Here is a 21505-nt window from a genome sequence, read left to right on the forward strand (position 1 = left end):
AAGTGCAAAAGTAGATTTATGCATCCTGCAAGGCCAGGACTTTTCTTTCTGGTTGCTTGAGACTTCTGGTTAAGTAAATTTTAGATAACGGGATTTACGATAATGGGTAAAGTCCATGCTGCTCAAGCTACAGTACTAGTGGCAAGGTACTTATGAGAAAACGTGTTAGGGCTCATTTCCACTAGGAGCAATTTGCAGCATTTCCCTGCATACGATTTGAGATGGGGAAACGCAGCTTATTGAAATCAATGGGCTGCCACACAATTTGCGTGCAGGAATAGAAACGTACGGCATGCAACAAGAAAAAAAATCAGGGTCACGTGTGCAAATGGGTTTTGGAGATGCTCTCGAGCTGCAGTGGAAATGGGCTCTTAGCTAGCACTGAACTGAGCTCATTTTCAGCGCATGCATGTTAGGAGTGCGCTGTGCACAATCTGTCGGAACAATGAGGGGTAAGCTGTGCACCACTAGACGACATGCACATTTAGGCAGGGAAAACACTTGTCTTTCAGTTTTCTGCGCGCTTTTTTTCTGCGTACGTTTTCTGCACACAAAGTATTTTTTCTATGCAAGAAAACGCACACGTTTTTTCACTGCAGCTAATGTAATTGATACAAAAAACTGACAAAATGTGCAGAATCATGATGCAGAATGTCCGTTTTTTGTGAACTAGTCCATTGATTAACATGAGTTCTCTGTTTTTCTGTGCAGAAAACGCGTACAGAAACAAGCAAGTGTGTTCCCTGCCTGACAGTTGTGATTATGCATACTTTTTATGTCACTTAGATTGCAAGCTCGCAAGGGCAGGGCATTTATTCATATTAATGATGTCACTGTATCCTGTATTTTGTACAAACTCTGTATTTCATATATTAGTGTACACCATTGTCTTTATTATTTTGCACCCCATGTTTGTTTCTTACTTTGTACAGTGCCACAAAATATGTTGGCGCTTTATAAATCAATTATAATGATAATAATTTATGCTCCACTGTATGTGTCACACGAGTAGCGCATGATGTGACTTTTCCCCTCCATTGTGTTGCGATCCTGTTCTTCCAGGATGTGCAGCGCAGGGCCCCAGTATGAAACTAGCTTTATTCTCCTCAATAAACTCCAGCTGTAAAGGACCGTATCCACTATACAATTTTTGCGACAAACTGTCGTTTTCACAATGTTTTGTAACATCACTTTGTTAAACAATGTGTTACCACCCACGGCGATCATTGGTATTGAATGACATTCAGGTCGGATCACTGGGTGAGCGATTTTTACGATTGCCATAGCCTCCTGCGGCAGTTCCCACGATCGCGTAAACGATTGTTTATGAGAATTATTTTTGGCGTATGCAAACGATGCTTGTGAATTTGCCAGATGAATGGGGGAACGTTGGTACATCGGCGGAGATGCCCAATCCATCTGGCTGTGGGGATGTAGCCATTCATCTAGCGATGATGGGAAGATTCGACCAAGAGACAAATCTCTCTCTAATTGAATCTGATTAGAGAGAGATCTGTTGGCTGCCCATACACCACTTACACCGCAGGCCAATTCCTGATCAATTTCATGCTGAAATTGATCAGGAATTGGCCTTGTGTGCTGCGTCCACCACCTTGCTGTACTGGCTAATGTGTAATGAACACCTCCCGGTGCCCAGTGCTATATAAATTACCTGGCCTCTGCTTGTCCGTTACTGGCTCTGTACGCACTCCTTGCATCATACACGCGCCCTACAAGGCTGCTGGCGTACACATGGGCGTGTGTGTAATGCCACAAATGCGCCCCCATTACTCCGCCAACCACGTGGGACGCATGTATGGAGTAAGGCGTGCGCTCGGAGGACAGTGGAGGAAAAGTAACAGACAAGTAATGAATAGCGCACTGGCCACCTGGGGTGGGGGGGAGGGGCTCATTACACATTAGTGGGGATAGCATAGGGGATCTCGTTGTGTTCATCACTCGTCCGATATCGCTTGCCGTTACCGCCGCACACACGATCAAGCAGGTTGGCCCTGCAACTTTTAGCATGTCCAACAGATTAATGCGTCCAATTTTGGCCTGAAATTGGTTACGTTGTCGATCGGGCATACACTTGGCGTCACCGATTTTCATCTGATTCCCAGTATCAACAATCACAACCTAGGATCACCAACACAGGAGCCCCGCAAGGCTGCATCCTGTCGCCGTTTCTATTCTCCCTGTACACGAACAACTGCAAATCCACGTCAGACTCGGTAAAAGTAATTAAATTTGCAGACGACACGACCATTGTCGGTCTCATCACCAAAAACGATGAGAAGGAGTACCGTCACCAGGTCGATAGCATCTGCCACTGGTGTAGAGAGAACGGTTTGGTCCTGAACACAGCGAAAACTGGGGAGATGATTGTTGATTTCAGGAGGCGCGCCTCCACCCCGCCTCTAATCTGCATTGATGGCAAGGAAGTAGAAAGGGTCCCCAGTGTCCGCCTTCTGGGCACAATTATCTCCAATGACCTGAGGTGGAAAGCCAACACTGCCTCAACACAGAGGAAAGCCCAACAGAGGCTTTTCTTTCTCCGCCAACTGAAAAAGTTCGGTATGGCCCAAAAGCTTCTGACAAACTTCTACTCCGCCACAATCGAATCTGTCCTATGCTCGTCCATCCTGGTGTGGTACGCCAGCTCCTCCGCCAGCGACAGGCTCAAACTGCAGAGGGTCATTAGATCAGCGGAGAAGATCATCGGGAGATCCCTTCCCACTCTAGACCTTCTCTACCACTCTAGGCTGAACTCCAGAGCTTTAAGGATCACCAACGACCCCTCTCACCCAGGCTACCGCTTCTTTAGTCAGCTCCCCTCAAGACGAAGGCCCCGGTTCCGATCCATCTTCACCAGGACCTCAAGACATAAGAACAGTTTCTTCCCCTCGGCTGTCAACCTTCGGAACTCTCTCCATGGAAATGCCCATCTCCTCCCCAAATATCATGCCCGCACTGAGGCACTCTGCATATAGACGATGCTCCAGCTTAAGTGTATTTTTTTTGTTATTTTGCTAGGTTTTTGTGTGGTACTTATGCCACATTGTCTCCCTCTGTATAAATGCTATATAATGTTTCTGTTCCTACTGCATGCCCTGTCCTGTAACTGTAACTATTTCATGTATCAGTACCCCTGTACGTGCCAAACCCAATTCCGGGCATGACCCAGTCATGCTTGGCGAAAATAAAGTTTCTGATTTCTGTATAATAATCAAATCATATGGTCTATCGGCTGCCAAGTCGTCTGATGTATGGCTACCTTTAATCTCATTGTCTGAAATCCTGCTGCAGTTATTGCATGGGAAGGCAGAGATGGGGAAGAATAAACATTGTCTTGTTTGGACACAAAACACCCTCCATCTCTTTCTAGACAGTCCAGGCTGTGCCTGCTGTGATTCTAATTACCTTCACACCTACAAAGCAAACTTCCTCTGTTAACTACAGTCTACAAGACATGATTGTATGATTTCAAGGTGTGTTCCCACTAAACATGTATAACACAACATGGCATGTGAATACACAGCCCAAACAATGGGCATGTTCACAATTCTGCATTGTAGTGGAATAAGTTATTTCAACATACTTTGTACAGTGGGTTTCTGGATTACATAGCAGTTGTTCAGAACATGCATGTATTAACGTGCAGACTGTGTGTTCTGTTGTATGCATTGCCAATAGTATGAACTTACTCTAAAGATCTAATAACTTGACCACCCCAGAGTCCATGTAAAAACCTTTGGAGCCAGAACATTCTGTCATGCTGCCCCTACCCTTTGGGACTCCTTGCCCCACCCATTCAAGACAGCTCCAACCCTGGAGACATTCAAATCAAAATTGAAAAGCCACTTGTTTAGTCTGGCATCTATGATCACATAACTTTACCCCCTGTAACACATCACTATGTACTGGTCTAAGACAAGATTATGAGCTTTGGGTCCTATGGGAGAAAAGCGCTTTACAAATGTTTCATTGTTGTTGTAGAACATAGGTCAGTGTACCCAAATAAATTACAGAGAACCATAAACCCCAGGATTTTTTTGAAGCGGACATATAGAAATGATAAACTGTATCTTTACAAACATGGTACAATGTTGCCTTTATTGTGCTCCAACTGATGATTATTATACAGTATATTGCTTCCATTCTATCCTAAAATTGTGATATGCAAATTGCTGTATGAGGGTCCTTTCTCCAGCTGCATGACACCATTTGCTCCTTTAGAACACTTCAGAACAGAGCAAATAAAGTCCTAATTTACCGTCATTGATATTCATGTTTGTTGCAGCTATTCCAGAGAAATTCCCTTTGGAAGTCGGTCACATGACTCAGAGATCTATGCTCAAACACTAGGGGTGAACTCTGCTGGATGCAGATGTGATTTCAGGGAACCACATCTACATTTCATTTGCGATTGAGGGCTTTATAGCTGAGAAGTGCTTCCAGGAGTACAAAGCTAACATTGGGGGTGTTCCCAATACAACTTTTGAAATAAAATATGCAAAGACTAGGAACAGAAAAGGAAACAGAGAGAATGGGGAAAATATTACGGCTGTCTTATCCATTAAATTGACTATTTCAGGACACAAGACTGGAGGGATGCTAGTGTGTATGACTGTAAAAAAGGAAGAAGCAGGATAAAGAGAGGCAGTCCTGCCCCCAAAACTATCCAAAATACATATGCCCATACAGCAACCTTAAACATTGATATATATTTTACCCCTTTTTTAATAACGGCACACTTTGGAAGTCCAGTAGCACGATGAAGCTGAGTGCTTTAACTTTCGACTTTAGATTCAGGCAGAACACATTATCCGGCCAGCTGTGTCTTGCTGTCTATTTCTTCCTGTGTTTATTTATGTTTTTTAGACTGTGGTTGGGCATTGAGGTCAGTGTGGTGTCCCAGTAGGATGTCCATCCATCTTGTACTATCACAGCTCTTAGCAGTTGTTTATAATGCCTGTGCTGACAGTGAACAGTGAACAGCTTCCTGCAAGGCTTTTAAACCGGTGCATAGTGAAATAAGAGATGAATAGTCACAACTTAGCTAAAAGACGCACGGCTAACTATTAGCACTACTGTATATCTTTAGTATCTGTGTACTACTTTATATCATAATTAGGGCCCATGTGTGCAAATCACAGTACAAACGCGCTGTAAATGCATTAATGGTTCGGGACTGCCCGCTTAAAGGATATCCAAGGCGATGGATACAAACTAGCTTTACTTACCTGGGGCTTCTTCCAGCCCCTAGACATCACGTGTGTCCCTTGCCGCAGCTCCAGTCTTCTCCCGGGTCCTGCTGGCAGCCTCTGAAGTATCGCCAAACCCCATTGGGTCGGTGTCTTCTGTACATACCCGGGAATGCGTCCTCTCCATGTGCAAGTGCCCACGTCATTGGGAGCACACTGCGCCTGTGCAGTATTACTGCTGCGCTGCCGCACACACATGTCTGATTTTATATGTATAGATAGACTGCAAGATTTCCTGGAGAAGCAGAAGTGCAGAACTTACAGTGATTGAAAGTTTCACTGCTGCCATCTACCTACAATACGTAATCCAGATGCTACAGATGTGGCATGGCTGCTCTTGTTTTCAGGTCTTACTGTAATGAATAGCGGAGATACCGCCGCGCGGGCAAGCGGCAGGGCGGCTGTCTCCGCGTTCAAGCCGGCAGCCTTTTCTGCGCAGCAACATATCTCTGGTTCGCCTGGTCCTTCTAGTGCACACAGATGGAGAGCTACGCGCGCGCGCGCCAGACGACAGGACCTTTATGCCAGCAGAAGGGGAATCAGCTGATCAGGCCGATCAGCTGATCCCAGCTGGACTCTGGATTGGCTGAGTGGCTGGGGTGGCGCTGCGGAGCGCTGCAAGTATATATAGGACTTGCTTGTCAGTTACAGGTTGTCTGCCGTTGCGAATACTCACGTGTGAGCACTCAGACCTCAGTCAGATCTTACAGTGTGTTAGAACCAGTTGGAGCTGGGAATTCACACTTAGCCAGATTCCGCTTTAGTCTCTATTGTGTTACTACTGTTATACTTCAGACTAGTTCCCAGGTGTTGAGACCAAGGACCTCACGCCTAAGACTAGGAGATTGCTGTGTTACTACTGTTATACTTCAGACTAGTTCCCAGGCGTTGAGACCAAGGACCTCACACTCCAGACTAGGATTGTGCTATACTGTTACCTGTTATGATCTCTGGCTTTGTTGACCACTCTCCTGCTTACTGATTCGGTACCTTGCCTATCTGTCTAACCGTTGCCAACCTTGCCTGTACCCGGATACCGTATCAGTCTTCTGTCTCTGTACTTTATCTGCTCGTGTGTTGCCGACCTGGCCTGTATGACCCTTCTGGCTGTCACTCATCCCTGGGGTGAGCAGCCTCACTGTACTCCTTGTGACACCAACTCTCTAGGTGTCCATTAGCTGTAAAGGTTGCCTGCTCCGCAGGAAGACCTCCTTACAGTCCAGTCAGGGGACTTTACCCCATAGGAGTCCACTGGCTGCAGTACAGTCTGATTCCCAGCCCATCAGGGAATCCTTGTTATTGTACATTTAGTTGCTTGTACTATTATATAAAATAAATAATTAGAATCTGTTAGAAAAAAACGATCATTGGGCAAAGAATTCCCTGACCTCTGTAAAGTTTGTCTGTGTAGGCCCAGGGCCAAATTTGTACTTTCCTATTCCCTAGGCCTGCTGGCACGAACCACTGCACCCTCCCCCCCCTCCCCCCAATTCTGTCTAACACCCTGATTAGGAATAACTGGCTTGAATGGGTTTCCCTCTGTTTTGCTGCTCTGCCCCCATTTGACAAAGGAGCGGTGCATGCTCTGTCCACTCCCTGTAATTTTGCACTCCTGCCTGAATGTGCACAGCAGGCGGCATTTTGGGCATGCATATTTCAGAAACGACGCTCAAGTATGAGCAGCAATGGTTACGGACACTCATAACACTCCCAGCCTCGGCTGCTGTGCATCTCTGTAGGACTGGCTGCAGTCAGAGCCACAAACAGGGGACAGTGCAGCGAAATGGAGAGAAGCCCATCCAAAACAGAGAACAGGTAAGTAGAAGGATCCAATACTACACACGCTGGCATAGATGTAGTGTCAGCTCAGGTATGCTTTAAACAGAGAACATTTAGCACTTGCACAGGGCAAGACAGATCCTAAAATGAGTCAATAAGAAGCTTTGAAACAGAATGATACTATTTTTTGGCTAACTGAAAAGAAAAACAGTGAGCCTTTGGCTAATAAGCCGTATTCAGACTTTGATCCTGTATACAAGATGTTAGAGCACACAGCTATATATATATATATACATTAAGCATCAGAAGGTGATACATACAGTGGCGTCCCTACCATGGGGCGGCCAGGAGCGCTCCGCTCCGGGTGTCAGCTCCAGGGGGGGTGTCATCAAGGCCTCCCCAGAAGCCTTGATGACACAGGAGGGGAAGCAGCGCTGAAGGAGGGGTGGCAGCGTCGGCGGGGAGGGGGGAAATACCCCCCACATCTCCCTCACCTGGGTCCCCTCCTTCGGCGCTTCCCCTCCATGGGCGCCGGCAACGGGCACTGACAGGGCGGCTGATAGCCGCCCTCAGTTTACCCGAGCAGGGCTACGGGAAGATGGCCGCCGAAGCCCGCACTGGAGACAAAAATAGACGGCAAGATGGCCGCCGACGCCATCTTGCCGTCTATTTTTGTCTCCAGTGTGGGCTTCGGCGGCCATCTTCCCGTAGCCCTGCACTGATGACGCAGCAGGAGACGGCGCGGGACATTCAAGAGGAGCTGCGGAGGCTGCCTGGGACTCGGAAGACATCTGCAGGTAAGGTTTTTTTCTTTTACAGGTGCACCGGCCCGGCCACCCACCGCTGCTGCCCACCTACCCACCGCTGCTGCCCACCTACCCACCACTGCTGCCCACCACTGCTGCCCACCTACCCACCAGGCTACCCACCACTACTGCCCACCTACCCACCACTGCTGCCCACCTACCCACCACTGCTGCCCACCTACCACCACTGCTGCCCACCTACCCACCACTGCTGCCCACCTACCCACCAGGCTACCCACCACTGCTGCCCACCTACCCACCACTGCTGCCCACCTACCCACCGCTGCTGCCCACCTGCCCACCGCTGCTGCCCACCTGCCCACCGCTGCTGCCCACCTACCCACCACTGCTAGCAGGCTACCCACCACTGCTGCCCACCTACCCACCACTGCTGCCCACCTACCCACCGCTGCTGCCCACCTATCCACCAGGCTACCCAGCAGGCTACCCACCGCTGCTGCCCACCTGCCCACCGCTGCTGCCCACCTGCCCACCGCTGCTGCCCACCTACCCACCGCTGCTGCCCACCTACCCACCACTGCTAGCAGGCTACCCACCACTGCTGCCCACCTACCCACCGCTGCTGCCCACCTACCCACCGCTGCTGCCCACCTACCCACCGCTGCTGCCCACCTACCCACCACTGCTAGCAGGCTACCCACCACTGCTGCCCACCTACCCACCGCTGCTGCCCACCTACCCACCGCTGCTGCCCACCTACCCACCGCTGCTGCCCACCTACCCACCACTGCTGCCCACCTACCCAGCAGGCTACCCACCACTGCTGCCCACCTACCCACCACTGCTGCCCACCTACCCACCGCTGCTGCCCACCTACCCACCGCTGCTGCCCACCTACCCACCACTGCTGCCTACCTACCCACCAGGCTACCCAGCAGGCTACCCACCACTGCTGCCCACCTACCCACCGCTGCTGCCCACCTACCCACCGCTGCTGCCCACCTACCCACCAGGCTACCCACCACTGCTGCCCACCTACCCACCACTGCTGCCCACCTACCCACCAGGCTACCCAGCAGGCTGCCCACCTACCCACCAGGCTACCCACCACTGCTGCCCACCTACCCACCACTGCTGCCCACCTACCCACCACTGCTACCCAGCAGGCTGCCCACCTACCCACCAGGCTACCCAGCAGGCTGCCCACCTACCCACCACTGCTGCCCACCTACCCACCACTGCTACCCAGCAGGCTGCCCACCTACCCACCAGGCTACCCAGCAGGCTGGCCACCTACCCACCACTGCTGCCCCCCTACCCACCATGCTACCCACCTACCCACCACTGCTGCCCACCTACCCACCAGGCTACCCAGCAGGCTACCCACCACTGCTGCCCCCCTACCCACCACTGCTACCCAGCAGGCTGCCCACCTACCCACTAGGCAATCAGGCTGCTCACCCTTCACCACCTACCCACCAGGCTATCAGCTTGCCAACACTCAAATCTGCTACCGATATTGTGTATTTTGTGGTCAGATCTGCTACCGACATTGTGTATTTTGTGGTCAGTTTAACTACCGTCATTATGTATTTTGTGGTCAGTTTAACTACCGTCGTGTATTTTGTGGTCAGTTTAACTACCGTCATTGTGTATTTTGTGGTCAGTTTAACTACTGATATTGTGTATTTTGTGGTGAAATCTGGTGCTGACATTGTGTATGTTCTGGTCAAATCTACCGCAAGATTGAATGATTTTTTTCTGGTCAAATCTGCCGACATGATTGAATGTATTTTCTTGTGAAATCTGCTCACATAACGTGTAATGTCTGGTGAAATGTTCTCGCATTACGTGTATTTTATGTTGAAAGCTTCTGACATTTTGTGTATTTTCTGGAGAAAAGCTGCGCAATGATGTGAATTTTCTGGAGAAAGGTTGACTAAAACTTGGGTGCACTTTTAAATTAGCTCCGCCCCATCCGGTCATAGCCACGCCCATTTTTTAGCCGCGGCGCGCGTGGTATACCGTGGGGGGGGGTGTCTTTCAATACCTAGCACCGGGTGTCAAATGCCCTAGGTACGCCACTGGATACATAGCTTGTTTTGCAAATATAAATAAATGTAATCAGTCCTGTTTCAAAAAATCCTGCAGTGCTTTCACTGATGGCTAAGACAGTACAATGGTCTACTGCTACTAAATGAGTCAAGAAAGAGTGAGTGTAGCACTGAGAATGCTGCTGTCTTTCCCTAGGAAAACAAACAAACCAGTAATAAACTATCTGACAGTGATGAGGGGGAGAGAGGAAACCTAGTACAGCTGATAATTCCTGTTCATGAATGTGAACATGAAGAAATTCACTGAATTCAAGAGCTCTGCTACTTGAGCCCATATATTTTTCTTCTCACAGCAGCTTGTATGTTCCCACTGATCATACTGAGGACTGGATCATAAGCCACAGTACTGCCCCTGCTCAAGAAACCCTCCCTCGACCCCTCGCTACCCTCCAACTACCGCCCTATCTCCCTCCTCCCCTTTGCCTCAAAACTCCTTGAGCGTCTGGTTCACAAACGCCTGACCCAGTACCTCAATGCCAACTCACTACTAGGCCCACTGCAATCTTTAGTTCGGCCTGCCCACTCAACCGAAACGGCTCTCACCAAAGTGGTCAATGACCTTGACTTTGCTAAAGCTGAAGGTAAATACTCCATTCTCCTACTTCTTGACCTTTCAGCAGCTTTTGATACAGTAGATCATCCCCTACTCCTCCAGTCCCTCCAGTCCATGGGCATTCACGATCTCGCCCTGACCTGGCTTTCATCCTTCACGACCTCCTTCAATGAGTCCTCGTCCACCCCCAACCACCTCTCAGTGGGAGTCCCCCAAGGCTCGGTCCTTGGCCCCCTACTGTTCTCCTTATACACATCCTCCATTGGCATGGTTATCTCCTCCATGGGTTTTAACTATCATCTGTATGCAGATGACACCCAAATCTACCTCCACACCCCTGACATATCCACCACTACCATGGACAAGGTCTCCTCCTGCCTATCTGCCATCTCCTCCTGGATGTCCGCTAGGTTCCTGAAACTAAATCTAGACAAAACGGAATTTATGATCTTCCCACCCCGGTCATCCCTGGAACTCCCAGATGTGCAGGTTACTGTTAACCACACTACCATTCGCCCTTACTCTCAAGCCCGCTGTCTGGGTGTCACCCTGGACTCCGCACTCTCCTTCACTCCCCACATCCAAAACCTTACAAAGTCCTTCAACTTCCACCTTCGTAACATCTGTAAGATTCGCCCTGTCCTGACCTCTGCCACCACCAAACTCCTCATCCATGCCCTCATAATTTCCCGCCTCGACTACTGCAATGCCCTTCTGTCTGGTCTCCCTATGACCTGAATAGCCCCACTGCAGTCCATCATGAATGCGGCAGCCAGAATTATCCACTCCTCCCATCACTCCACCAGGGCGGCTCCCCTCCGTGAATCCCTCCACTGGCATCCTATCCAGTCCAGAATCAGATTCAAGATATTGTGTCTGACCTACAAATCTGTCCACAAAACCTGTCCAACCTACATTTCTGATCTTACTCAGGGATACACATCACTCCGCTCCTCCAATGAACTTCGCCTGACCGTCCCCCGCATCACCCAGTCCTATGCATGCCTCCAGGTCTTCTCAAGAGCCGCTCCAACACTATGGAACTCCCTACCTCCACCCATTAGGACAGCCCCCTTCAACACCTTCAAGAAGGCCCTCAAAACTCACCTTTTCACTCTGGCCTACCACCCCTCACAATTGCTCTAAACCCACAGCTGAACTCTGGTCCCCTACATCTCGTGTCCCTACCTCTCCCTCTAGATTGTAAACCTTTGGGCAGGGTCCTCCTCCTTTTGTGTCCTACCTGATTATGCACCTTCATTACTGTAAACCCATGCTATGCATTTGAGTGAACCTAACTTGCCTAATCTCCATGCTCCCATCCAGTGACTGACTAAGCATTACCTTGTACTCATACTGTGCTGTGTGATCTGGTTTTCTTGTATTCCTGTATTGTCATATTGCTGTATGTCACTCCTATATATTGTCTGTAACCTAAATTAATGTCCAGCGCTGCGTAATATGTTGGCGCTTTATAATAATACAATAAATAATAATAATAATAAGGGGACAGCAGATGATGACTGTCATCAAATACACCAGGAAGTGAGAGAGATGCAGAGATCTCTGGAATTCAGGCAGAACAGAGCAAAGCAGAGAGATGATTTACTTTGACATGTGACCTCTTATCTCTCCAAGTTCTGTGCCCTGCTGATTTTTATCGCCCAAGGCCATGGCCGTTGTGGCTTTCCCAGAAATGCGGTCCTTTTTAGGCCATGCGTATTTCTGATGACTGATCACTCGCTGTCCAGGCCACAGGCATTCCCACACCTCAGTTCCTCATGCACACAGTGGGGAAGTTCTGGATGAATCATCTCACATAACATTCACCAAGGCTGCTACCACCAAAGTGCCAGTGGGCATGAACTAGGTGTGCTTCATCTGGGCTGAGACAGGAAAACTGCAGATCACTGGAGTGGGATAGAAAAGGAAACATTCAGAGTGGCTTGTACACAGAAAGACAAATGCAGAAGGAATCTTTAAGGAAATCTAACATCAACAATTATAGCATCTGTTGTTGTTATGCAGCTGTTCTTTACTGCTGCACTATGGGAACTTGAAGAAGAGTTCTGTACGTGCATGTACAGGTTTTGTTTTTTTTAAATAGTCTAACTGTCAGAAAAGCGTGCAGCGAATAGTGAGACCAGCAGGCATCTTTCTATAAAGAAGAAAGGAAACTGAGAATTCTGTATGAGGAGAGGAAGTTGTCCAAAACCTGTCTGATCTGTCAGACTAATAATGCTTAATGTAAAGCAGGTAGGGTTGCCAGGTCGGCTGATGGAGAAAACCGGACAGGGGGTGGAGTTAGGGGTGGAGTTAGGGGCGGAGTCAGAAGCGCACTTTTATGTAGAGTGGGGCTAAGCAATGGGCTTTTTTTAAAAAAAAATGTATAGTATTTATATCGCACTGACATCTTCTGCAGCACATTACAGAGTACATAGCCATGTCACTAACTGTCCTCACCAGTAGTACTGGTCCAGTGCACATAAGAGACAGTTTTTCACCAGTAACTGCACATAAGAGACAGCTTTTCACCAGTAAATGCACATTATAAGAGACACCTTTTCGCCAGTAAATGCACATAATAAGAGACAGCTTTTCCCCAGTAAATGCACAAGAGACAGCTTTTCACCAGTAAATGCACATAATAAGACACAGCTTTTCACCAGTAAATGCACATAATAAGAGACAGCTTTTCACCAGTAAATGCACAAAAGAGACAGCTTTTCACCACTAAATGCACATAATGACAAACAGCCAGTGTTCCCAGTATATGTAGCCAGGGATATATGTGCCCAGTATATGTAGCCAGGGGGTATATGTGCCCAGAATAGGTAGCCAGGGGGTATATGTGCCCAGAATAGGTAGCCAGGAGCTATATGTGCCCAGAATAGGTAGCCAGGGGCTATATGTGCCCAGAATAGGTAGCCAGTGGCTATATGTGCCCAGAATAGGTAGCCAGGGGCTATATGTGCCCAGAACAGGTAGCCAGGGGCTATATGTGCCCGGAATAGGTAGCCAGGGGCTATATGTGCCCGGAATAGGTAGCCAGGGGGTATATGTGCCCAGAATAGGTAGCCAGGGGCTATATGTGCCCAGAATAGGTAGCCAGGGGGTATATGTGCCCGGAATAGGTAGCCAGGGGCTATATGTGCCCAGAATAGGTTAGGTAGCCAGGTGCCCCCCCCCCCCCCCGCAGGAGGAGAACAGTGCAGCAGAGAGAGAGCTGGGAGCAGCGGTGGAGAAGGGGGGCAATCTCCCCCCCCTTCCCTCACCTTAGGGTGCTCTCTCTCCCCCGCTGTCTCCTCCAATATGATGTGCAGGCTGGCGGGTGGCTGCGGGCGGAACTTACCTCTGTGTCGCAGGCGCCGGAAGTTCGGGTCCTGCAGCCGCTGAGATTCGACTCAAAAAAGATCCGGATCAAAGATTCGAATCATTCATGAGCCGGACAACACTATTCAGACTGATTAGTGTTGTCCGGCTCATGAATGATTCGGATCTTTGATCCGGATCTTTTTTGAGTCGAATCTCAGCGGCTGCGGGACCCGAACTTCCGGCGCTGGAGCGACACAGAGGTAAGTTCCGCCTGCAGCCACTCGCCAGCCTGCACATCATCCTGGAGGAGACAGCGGGGGAGAGAGAGCACCCTAAGGTGAGGGAAGGGGGGGGGGGGAGATTGCCCCCCTTCTCCACCGCTGCTCCCAGCTCTCTCTCTGCTGCGCTGTTCTCCTCCTGCGCTGCGGGGGGGGGGGCTCTAAACCGGACAACTTAATTGTCCGGTTTAGCATGCCTTTTTGCACCGGACACAGCGCACAAAAACCGGACTGTCCGGTGTAAAACCGGACACCTGGCAACCCTAAAAGCAGGCCATACAAACATCATTTTTTCCTGGCAGAATTGATCACTCTGATTGAATCTATCAGAAATCTACAGTATAGCACACATGAATTGTAATTTGATTCAGTTTCAGATCAGAGACAGATTGATCTGTTTGCCACATTGGCTGGCAATCTATGGGCTTGATTTACTAAGAGGTGCTAACCTACTTAGCACGGCTAAAGTCTTAAGGCGCACCAGGGGCGTTTCTAGGGTCCTTGGAGATCGGGGGCACCTGTGGGCACCAGGCAGGGAGGTATATGCGGGGCGCGCCGCGGCAAAAATTGGGCGTGGCCATGAGGTGAGTGGGCGTGGCCATGGGTGGGGCCAAATGTACATGAACTTAGCAGCGGTGTAAGCTACAGATAACGGGCCTGCCCATCGAAATATTGGATGGAGCCCCCTGTCCTTTATTTGGATAATTTACAATCAGTATAGGCATAGATCAAAGATGTATACGCACATACAATTTTGATTGGTCAATCACTGACCCCCAATTTTACCACCCCCGTGCAGTAAGTGGGCCAACAGACAATGAATTTTATGAACAGAGCTAAAATTGGCGAATCAAAATTGTATGTGTGTACCAGGCTTTACAGCTAATACTGTACATACTGAAAGTAGCAGGGATCAGCATACAATATAGCTGGTTTACAATCAGTAAAGGCACAGAGTAACACCTTACACTGTACACACTGGAGGTAAATCAGTGCAGGCACTAGAATACAGCGTATACTGTACATACTGTAGGCAGCAGAATTCAGCACACTGCAGCTAGCGTGCCAAAAATATGAGGATCACGTTGTGCGGCGTGCTTATCGCGCCACACCGAAAAATGGGTGGGCCCTGGACCAGAATATAGGTGTGGTAACGGGTAGAGACAGATTTACATGAACCTAGCAATGGTGGGACATTAGATTATGACAGTGGTGGCGAACCTTTTGGAGGCCGAGTGCCCAAACTGCAACCCAAAAGTCACTTATCTATCGCAAAGTGGCAACAGCAATTTAAACTAAATACTGTACAAACGTTTTAACTCATACATGAACATTATGGAAAATCCAAGTTGAAAATAAACTGTGAAGATAAACAATTTCATCCATCCTACTCCTGAAAAATGTATTCAATTTTTTAGAACCTCCCAGTTTTATTTTCTGTTTTAAAAAGCTAAAAAAGTAGGTTTAATGCTATTGTCTCATATGATAAGGATTCAGCTTTTCCCATAGTCTCGCACTTAGCAATCATGTGACCCCCAACAAGACAAATTCAGCAATCATGAGGCCCCCAACAAGACAAATTCAGCAATCATGAGGCCTCCAACAAATCATGAGGCCCCCAACAAGACAAATTCAGCAATCATGAGGCCCCCAACAAATCATGAGGCCCCCAACAAGACAAATTCAGCAATCTTGAGGCCCCCAACAAATCATAAGGCTCCCAACAAGACAAATTCAGCAGTCATGAGGCACATAAATAGACAGCATTTCACATAAATAGGCAAAATGCCCCCTTAATATGGTAGCCCCCCAAGTTAGGTAGTGAGTGACAGGAACCCCCAGGTTAGCTAGTGAGTGACAGGCGCCTCCAGTTAGGTAGTGAGTGACAGGGACCCCGATAGTGAGTGCCAGGGAGCCCCTTTAGGCAGTGAGTGAGTGCCAGGGAGCCCCTTCAGGCAGTGAGTGAGTGCCAGGGAGCCCCTTCAGGCAGTGAGTAAGTGCCAGGGAGCCCCTTCAGGCAGTGAGTGAGTGCCAGGGAGCCCCTTCAGGCAGTGAGTGAGTGCCAGGGAGCCCCTTCAGGCAGTGAGTGAGTGCCAGGGAGGCTCTTTAGGTAGTGAGTGCGTGCCAGGGAGCCCCTTCAGGCAGTGAGTGAGTGCCAGGGAGGCTCTTTAGGTAGTGAGTGAGTGCCAGGGAGCCCCTTCAGGCAGTGAGTGAGTGCCAGGGAGCCCCTTCAGGCAGTGAGTGAGTGCCAGGGAGCCCCTTCAGGCAGTGAGTGAGTGCCAGGGAGCCCCTTCAGGCAGTGAGTGAGTGCCAGGGAGCCCTTTCAGGCAGTGAGTGAGTGCCAGGGAGCCCCTTCAGGCAGTGAGTGAGTGCCAGGGAGCCCCTTCAGGCAGTGAGTGAGTGCCAGGGAGCCCCTTCAGGCAGTGAGTGAGTGACAGGGAGCCCCATTAGGCAGTGAGTGAGTGCCAGGGAGCTCCTTTAGGCAGTGAGTGAGTGACAGGGAGCCCCTTTAGGAAGTGAGTGAGTGACAGGGAGCCCCTTTAGGAAGTGAGTGAGTGACAGGGAGCCCCTTTAGGAAGTGAGTGAATGACAGGGAGCCCCTTTAGGAAGTGAGTGAGTGACAGGGAGCCCCCCTAGGGAGTGAGTGAGTGACAGGGAGCCCCTTTAGGAAGTGAGTGAGTGACAGGGAGGCCCCCCCTCTAGCCGCCGCTCCCCCCCCCCCCTTACCTTGCAACAGACCTCAGGATCAGCGGCGACCCGACCAGTACCAGCGGGCGCTGGACGCACCCGCTCGATATGCGGAAGTGATGTCACTTCCGCATATCAGTGCGGGCGCTGGGTCCTAGCGCCCGCACGATTGGTCGCCGGCTCGCCGCCTGATGCTGAGGTCTGACTGAGTGCGGCGGCGGCTGCGCTGACAGAGGGGGTGAGCGGCGGGCAAAGATCCGTGGCACCCCAGGACAGATTGGGGGCCCCCCCAAAATAGGGCTAGCGACGCCCCTGAGGTGCACTAACCAGGGTGCTAAGTAGGTTAGCACCAGTTTTCTCAATCAGATTGTGCGCTAAGTACCGCGCGCAAAGTTTTGCGTGCGCATAGTCCTATAGGCTTTAGTGGGCACTTCGCGCCCTGCGCTGTGCGCGCGCAAAACTTTGCGCGCGGTACTTTGCGCACGATCACTACTTCTCACATTTCAACTGAGTTTAGACGTGCTAAGGGCCAGTGCTAAAGTTAGCACCGTTTTGTAAATCAAGCCCTATGTGTGTAAGGCCACCTTAAAGTGCACCTGAACTCTTGCACAGCACACAATAAAAAGTTTTTATTCCACATATAAATTCTATAGAAGTCCACTGCACGGAGCTGTGTGTGTTTGTTTAGCTACATCAGGTTGTAATTAGCCTCATCAGTATCTGTGAATGAAAGTGCCAAGGCTCTGCCTGTACAGAAAAAAAACACATACACTTTCCGAGACAGTATACCAGGGAAAAATAGAGAACACTCAGTCCGTCAGGACAAACCCTATGGCTGGTTTCACAGTGGGACGTTACAGGCGCACGTTAGTGCAGCCTGTAACGCAGCCCACCGCACAGCAATGAAAAATCAATGGGCTGTTCACAGTGCCCACGTTGCGTTACATAGTAACGCTGCGCCATAAGTCAACGTACTGCATGCAGTACTTTGTAAGCGGCAGAGCCGCGTTAGACTGCTTGCACATGCTCAGTAACATTGGGGAGGAGCGGAGAGCGGCCAGGCACATGGCTAATTAATATTCACTGCACTCAGTGACGTGCAGTGTTTACTTCTTGGAACGGCCGCTCTGTGCGGCGATTGGCCGGCGGGACCAAGTGATGCCGCATGCGTCCAAGAGTGCGCATCACGGCATCACGGACGCCAGAGTGAGCTGCAGAACGCGGCTCACTCTGACGTCCACAGAAGAGAGCACCAGGCATTGTGTTAGGGGCACGTTATGCGACCATAACGTCCCCTAAAACGCAACGTCCTGGTGTGAAACCAGCCTATAGGTACATCAACAGAGTTGGTTACTCATAGATAAAAACGATATAGTTGTTTGGTGGAGTTACCCGGTTAGGAAACACTAGTTCAAGGCGCAATGCATCAGTATATATACAATAGTCTAGGTAGTTGGAGGTCTTTGCTTATCCCCCAGCACTGCAAGCATCACAGTAAGGTGTAGCTATTCCACTTACAATGACACCTTGAAATCAAATAGGCGACAGTTGTGCCAGTTTGTACTTGGTCTAGGCCTTATTGTGCGGATGACCCATACAAACAACAGTTAGAGCACCTACTGCCACCTATAAAAGCTGAGGTAATGAACAGTGCAAGAGTGCTATTTACAAAGTGCTTGTAACATATAAACTGACATGTTTCACCCAGACGGCTTTATCAAAGTTGCTATACATATTTACAATGAGAATAAAGTGCACCCCCCACCAACAAAGTTTCCCCCAGCCAATAGCCCAAGTCAGTGCTTGCACTTTGTAAACAGCACTCTTTGTATGGGTCATCCGCACAATAAGGCCTAGACCAAGTACAAACTGGCACAACTGTCGCCTATTTGATTTCAAGGTGTCATTGTAAGTGGAATAGCTACACCACACTGTGATGTTTGCAGTGCTGGGGGATAAGCAAAGACCTCCACCTACCTAGACTATTGTATACATACTGATGCATTGCGCCTTGAACTAGGTGTTACCTAACCGGGTAACTCCACCAAACAACTATAAAGTTTTTATCTATGAGTAACCAACTCTGTTGATGTACCTATAGGGTTTGTCCTGACGGACTGAGTGTTCTGTACAGAAAAAAAGACTGAGGCTTAACCCTTTCTTTGCACCTGAAAGTTAATACAGTCAAGACTATAGGGTTCTTTCTTTAGCATTCCCCTAAATTGTAATGAAGACCCCCCTCCTTACACACACACACACACACACACACACACGCACGGCAGCCATCAGGGGGGGACAACTGACACTGCAGTGAGGGGCCCAGGGCTTCTGGGGGCCCTGGGCCCCCCCATAGCACTGGAAAGGCCGCATGTGCTGGCTGCGGTCCTGTTGCTCACTAACCAGCATACCGCGTTCCAGCACTACAGGGGCACCTATACCTGGCTAGGGCAGGTAGATGAGCTGAGACAGAAGGGGACAAGAGATAACACAGGGGGATAAAAGAGGCACAGGGGGAACAGAGGCGGACAGAAGAGGCACAGGGAGAAAAGAGATGAGACGGGAACATGAGGTCACACAGAGGGACACAAAAGAGGCACAAACTGAGGTGAGACAGAGGGGGACAAAAGAGGCACAGGAAGAAAAGAGGGGACAAAAGAGAATGGATAAAGGATAAGAACGTACCCACAAGTCCCTTTCTCATTTGTTAACCGGGGACTACCTGTATTTTGCTAGTATTTGGCTCCACCCACAACATGTTATGACCACGCCCACTTTTGCCGCATCATGCTGTGCATGCTGCTTTCTTTAGTGTCAGAGCCATGCACATTTTTTGCTGCTGCGCACTTCGCGCACAGACACAGGGGTGGGGTGGCTAGTGGGCGGGTACAGCAACCAGTGGGTGGGGCCAGGGAGGGGGGGCCCATGCCTGATAATGTGTGAGGGGCCCCAAAATTTCTGATGGCAGCCCTGCACACACACACACACACACACACACACACACACACACACACACACACACACACACACACACACACACACACACACACACACACGTACTTCTTATAAGTATCGTGTTTTCAATTTTATGATTTTTCAGAATAGTGGTTCTTTAGTAGTGCCTACAGGCGCCTGATGATGGAGAGGCGGCCCCACTCCCCTCCCCTCCCTGAGTGCCTCCTTCCCTCCCTTCCTCCTTCCCTAGTCCTGATGAGATAGTAAATAAGAGATTACTCAACCTGCTCTCTGCATTCAACTGACGAGATCTCCCTTCAGCCAGGGGCACCTCTAGTTACCTAAAGGTGCCCATACACTCGTCAGATTGGCAGCAGATGGATAAGAAATGCATCTGATGATCTATCTGATGCGTTTTTAGAACATTTTTTTACCAGGATAGAATTCCAACAGTGGCGGACAAATCCAACAGTGGGCCCCTGTGCAGAATAAATAAAGGGGCCCCAAGTGAGTGGCCATAATCATAACAGATTACAGTTGGATCCAAAAAATGTAACCTGGATTCATGTAAACTCCCATTTTCTAACCGTCATTTTCGAACTGCCGTTTTCCAACTGTAATTTTCTAACTGCCATTTTCAACTGCCATTCCCAACTGCCACTTTTCCAACTGCCATTTTCCAACTGTCATTTTTTCAACTGCTATTTTCTAACTGCCATTTTTAACTGTAATTTTTTCCAACTGTCATTTTCCAACTGCTATTTTCCAACTGTCATTTTTCAACTGCCATTTTCCAACTGTCATTTTCAACTGCCATTTTCCAACTGTCATTTTCCAACTGCCATTTTCCAACTGCCATTTCCCAACTGTCATTTACCAACTGCCATTTTCCAACTGTCATTTTTCAACTGTCATTTTCAACTGTCATTTTACAACTGACTGCCATTTTCCAACTGTCATTTTCCAACTGGCATTTTTCAACTGTCATTTTCCAACTGCCATTTTCCAACTGTCATTTTTCAACTGCCATTTTCCAACTGTCATTTTCAACTGTCATTTTCCAACTGCCATTTTCCAACTGTCATTTTCCAACTGCCATTTTCCAACTGTCATTTTTCAACTGTCATTTTCCAACTGCCATTTTCCAACTGTCATTTTCCAACTGCCATTTTCCAACTGCTATTTTCCAACTGTCATTTTTCAACTGTCATTTTCCAACTGCCATTTTCCAACTGTCATTTTCAACTGTCATTTTACAACTGCCATTTTACAACTGTCATTTTACAACTGCCATTTTTCAACTGTCATTTTCAACTGCCATTTTACAACTGCCATTTTCCAACTGCCATTTTCCAACTGCCATTTTCCAACTGTCATTTTCCAACTGTCATTTTCCAACTGCCATTTTCCAACTGTCATTTTTCTAACTGTCATTTTCCAACTGCCATTTTCCAACTGTCATTTTTCCAACTGTCATTTTCCAACTGCCATTTTCAACTGCCATTTTCCAACTGTCATTTTCCAACTGCCATTTTCCAACTGTCATTTTTCCAACTGCCATTTTCAACTGCCATTTTCCAACTGCCATTTTCTAACTGCTATTTTCCAACTGTCATTTTTCAACTGTCATTTTCCAACTGCCATTTTACAACTGTCATTTTACAACTGCCATTTTTCAACTGTCATTTTACAACTGCCATTTTCAACTGCCATTTTCCAACTGCCATTTTCCAACTGTCATTTTCCAACTGCCATTTTACAACTGTCATTTTACAACTGCCATTTTTCAACT

The 21505-nt window shown here is 48.8% G+C and overlaps 1 protein-coding gene and 1 long non-coding RNA gene across 2 annotated transcripts in view; one reads left to right on the forward strand and one right to left on the reverse strand.

The window, feature by feature from the left end:
* The window catches only part of LOC137534223 (uncharacterized), a 220933-nt gene that overhangs the window by 79284 nt on the left and 120144 nt on the right, over nucleotides 1–21505 (forward strand). The gene's annotated exons all lie outside the window — the stretch shown is intronic.
* The window catches only part of LOC137534220 (glycine N-acyltransferase-like), a 95926-nt gene that overhangs the window by 1902 nt on the left and 72519 nt on the right, over nucleotides 1–21505 (reverse strand). The window lies entirely within an intron of this gene.

Source organism: Hyperolius riggenbachi, chromosome 10 (genome assembly GCF_040937935.1).
Source record: "Hyperolius riggenbachi isolate aHypRig1 chromosome 10, aHypRig1.pri, whole genome shotgun sequence".
Classification (NCBI taxonomy): domain Eukaryota; kingdom Metazoa; phylum Chordata; class Amphibia; order Anura; family Hyperoliidae; genus Hyperolius; species Hyperolius riggenbachi.